Raw genomic sequence first — 4,549 nt, 5'->3', positions numbered from 1 at the left:
CTGAAACATCTGAATCCTGGAACCTGCAACAGCCATTCCTGTCCCTGCTCTATCCATGTCTCCGTAATGGCCACAACATCGAAGTCCCAGGTACCAACCCACGCTGCCAGTTCACCCACTTTATTTCAGATACTCCTCGCGTTGAAGTAGACACACTTCAAACCAGGTTCTCGCTTGCCAGTGGCAGATACTTGATTTCGGAACTCCCTACTCTCATCCTCTTCTGTACCTGTCCTACAATTTTGGTTCCTACAATGTACATAGTACATGATACGGTAAAAACAATGACTGCAGATGCTGGAAGCCAGATTCTGGATTAGTGGTGCCGGAAGAGCACAGCAGTTCAGGCAGCATCCGAGGAGCAGTGAAATCGACGCCCCGGGCAGAAGCCCCCTACCAGGAACAAAGGCAGTGAGCCTGAAGGGTGGAGAGATAAGCTAGAGGAGGGTGGGGGTGGGGAGAAAGTAGCATAGAGTACAATGGGTGAGTGGGGGAGGGGATGAAGGTGATAGGTCAGGGAGGAGGGTGGAGTGGATAGGTAGAAAAGGAGATAGGCAGGTAGGACAAGTCCGGACAAGTCATGGGGACAGTGCTGAGCTGGAAGTTTGGAACTGGAAACCAGGGCATAGAAAATAGGAGTAGGCCATTCAGCCCTTCGAGTCTGCATTGCCATTCAATATGATCCTGGCTGATCACATTCTCAGTATCCCCTCTCCCTGATCCCCTTTAGGTCGTAAGAGCCACATCCAACTCCCTCTTGAATTTATCTAATGAACTGGCCCCAACAGCTTCCTGTGGGAGAGAATTCAGATGGGACACAGAATGTAGGAGCAGGGAACTCTTGTTGCAACTTTGTAGAGCATTAGTTAGATCATAGATGGAATACTGCGTGCAGTTCTGGTTGTCACGCTATCAATGTGATGTGATTGCACTGAAGGGGGTGTAGAGGAGATTCACCAGGATGTCACCTGGGATGGAAAGTCTCAGCTATGAGGAGAGACTGGATAGGTTGGGTTTGTCTTTTTTTTTCTAAAGCCGAGGAGCCTGAGGGGGATCTGATTGAAGATTACAAAATGACGAGAGGCAGAGACAGGGTAGATCATGAGAATCTTTTCCCCATGGCAGACATGACCAGAGGGCATAAGTTTATGGTGAGGAGTAAGGGGTTTAGAGGGGATCTGAGGAAACATTTCTTTCACCCAGAGGGTGGTAGAAATATGGAACATGCAGTCTGAGAGGATGGGGAGGCAGGTACTCTCACAATATTCGGAAATATCTGGACAGGCACTTAAAAATGCCAAGATGCACTTCGCTATGGACTAGGTGCAGGTACATGGGCTCAGTGTGGTTTATTGGAGAAAGTGAGATCTGCAGATGCTGGAGATCAGAGCTGAAAATGTGTTGCTGGAAAAGCGCAGCAGGTCAGGCAGCATCCAAGGAGCGGGGGAATCGACGTTTCGGGCATGAGCCCTTCTTCAGTAGTCATTCCTGACGAAGGGCTCATGCCAGAAACGTCGATTCTCCTGTTCCTTGGATGCTGGGAGGGATTCGGCTGAGACAAGGTGGGGGGAGGGGGGATGAAGAAACTGGTGAAGTCCAAGTTCATCCCCTGCGGTTGGGGGGTTCCCAGTCGGAAGATAAGACGCTCCTCCTCCGACCGTCGGGTTGTTGTGGTTTGGCGGTGGATGAGTCCAATGACCTGCATATCCTCGGTGGAGTGGGAGGGGAAGTTGAAATGCTGTGCCACAGGTTGGTTGGGTTGGTTCGTCCGGGTGGCCCAGAGGTGCTCTCTGAATCGCTCCGCAAGTAGGCGGCCTGTCTCCCCAATATAGAGGAGGCCACACCGGCTGCAGCGGATGCAGTAGATGATGTGGGTGGAGGTAGGGACACTACCGCTGCAACAGAAGAGCCCAGCTGCATATTCAGATTAAACAGGCCTGATAGGAGTTTGAAGGCAGGTGAAAGTGAGGACTGCAGATGTTGGAGATCAGAGTCAAGATTAGAGTGGTGCTGGAAAAGCACAGCAGGTCAGGCAGCATCCGAGGAGCAGGAAAATCGATGTTTCGGGCAAAAGCCCTTCATCAGGAATGATGCTTCCTGGTGAAGGGCTTTTGCCCGAAACGTCAATGTTCCTGCTCATCGGATGCTGCCTGACCTGCTGTGCTTTTCAGGCACCACTCTAATCAGGAGTTTGGAGGCTTGTTGTGTTTAAAGGATGTCAGTCTCTCCAAACTCAAATAAAAGGAGATACAATCACATCAAGGATTCACATTTATCTGATGTGTTTAGCATTGGCACTCAGCAGCAAGTCGAACATAGCTCTAGAACATCCATACATGGCCGTTGGTGAAATCTTTCAGTTGGTGAAATCTTTCACCATTTGGCCCTCCGTGGCCTCCCACATCTCTGTGAGCATCTCAGGCCATGGATTAGACAACATTGGGGCCTGTTTCTCAAGCTTGAGGGGTGGAGCTGGAAATCAGACCAACTGGGTTAACCTGTACCCAGTCTGTGCACCACAGTCTCTCTTGGGGTCGGGGTGTTTGTTTTTTAGGCAAATAGCCAAAGTAAACTCTCAAAAAGTGTCAATCGCTCATGCTTGCAGTGTCACCTATATCCAAAAGGGATGATTAGATCAAGGGACAGAGCCAGAGCCCCTCTCAGCATTTACCAACCTTCCCTGAAGACAGTACATAACTGTGCAATAGGAATGGTGAACCCTCCCTGCTGTATTACTTTGTTCCCTCCTGATGACAGCTCTTTCTCTGTACAATCGCCAGCAGCAGCTGTCCTCATGTGAAACATACTTGGTCAGTACCTTGTATTTTGAGAAGGTTGGAAGTTGGAGATATCATGTGTAAGCAATGAGAATGTACCTTGAGTCCAGCAAAAAGTCAAGTGCTCATCATCCTCCCGCCCCCTCACCGAAAAACAACAACTGATTTGTCACTGACAGGGAGCAATTCCACCAAACCTAGCAGAGAGGCAACATCAAAACCATGACTTTCCGAGGCACCTGTGTTCGACTTTAACCTCATGTGGCTTCAGCCTTCTGGCTACTTTCACACAGCCACCTGATGAAGGAGCAGCGCTCCGAAAGCTAGTGCTTCCAAAGAAACCTGTTGGACTATAACCTGGTGTCATGTGATTTTTAACTTTGTCCACCCCAGTCCAACACCAGATCTTCCACATCGTCTTCACTTTTACTGACATTCTTGTTTATTGAAAGCATGGAATTGTTTAAATCTTCTTTTACATTCTCTGTTTTCTTCCCTCCTGTGCAGTGCAGAGGCAGTGCCGCACTGTCAGAGAAACCACCTTTCAGTGGAGGTCTCACACCATCGTTCCTGTCTGTCTTTGTCGGAGTTCCTTGCCAATTTGTATCCCTCAAGAGACATCATTAAAACAGACGACGGGGTCATTTGCACATTGATATTGTCAGAGACCTTGCTGTGTGCTAATTGGTTGCCTTCATTCCTGTATCCCAAAGGTGACTGGTCTTCAAAAATATATAACTGCCTGGGAAGTTCTTTCCAACTCCTGGTTGTGAAAAGCTATATATGAATGCAAATCTTTTTGTCAGGAAGGAGGATTCCTTGTTAAGCTGATGATCATAGGCTCCCTGTTGGTATCTCATGGGAATTGTGATGGTCCATGTATGATTGTAGAGATAGAGACTGGGTTTGCCTTCCCAGTGTTAGAGTTCCAGTAAAGCGGGTCTACCGCCCCCAACTGGTCACATCCTGACCTCACAGGAATTGGCCCAGAAAGCTGATGTTGCTGTCCTACAGGATATCACTGGGGGGGGGGGGTGTTAAAGGGGTGACATTGCCCTGTATTTGGGATGAATGTCTGTTTGTCTGGTTAAATGTGGCTGACAAAGCTGTTATCCCTGAATAGCCAACATATTGGAGGGTTATTAGAGTCTTTATTTTAAGATCTTCTAGAATCAAATAGTAAAGGAGTTATAGGTAGTCCTCTTTTCACTTAGGCCTTATTGGTGTCATTTCTTTGAACATCATTTCAGTTTTAGACCCTATAATTTCCTTGAATCATGTCACCATTTGCAGTACACCAACATTATCTCCCAGTGTTATCTCCCCATTGGCCATGCTCCCTCCGCGGCTGGCCTGGCATTGCCCTCTAACCTTTGTCTTTAGCCTCAGCTTCCTCTTCCCATGGCTTCCATTCGAAGTTGCACCAAAACCCTCCACCTGGTGGCAGAGGTGGTCATTGCAGGTAATGCTGGGAATTAGTAACTCCTGACAGAGTGTGTCACTGATAGAAAATGTGTTGCTGGAAAAGCGCAGCAGGTCAGGCAGCATCCAAGGAGCAGGAGGATCGACGTTTCGGGCATGAGCCCTTCTTCAGGAATGAGGAAAGTGCGTCCAACAGGCTAAGATAAAAGGTAGGGAGGAGGGACTTGGGGGAGGGGCGTTGGAAATGCGATAGGTGGAAGGAGGTTAAGGTGAGGGTGATAGGCCGGAGTGGGGGTGGGGGCGGAGAGGTCAGGAAGAAGATTGCAGGTTAGGAAGGCGGTGCTGAGTTC

This window comes from Chiloscyllium plagiosum, chromosome 5 (genome assembly GCF_004010195.1).
Source record: "Chiloscyllium plagiosum isolate BGI_BamShark_2017 chromosome 5, ASM401019v2, whole genome shotgun sequence".
Taxonomy (NCBI): Eukaryota; Metazoa; Chordata; class Chondrichthyes; order Orectolobiformes; family Hemiscylliidae; genus Chiloscyllium; species Chiloscyllium plagiosum.
The sequence above is the reverse complement of the archived record's forward strand: the minus strand, read 5'-3'. Positions refer to the sequence as shown.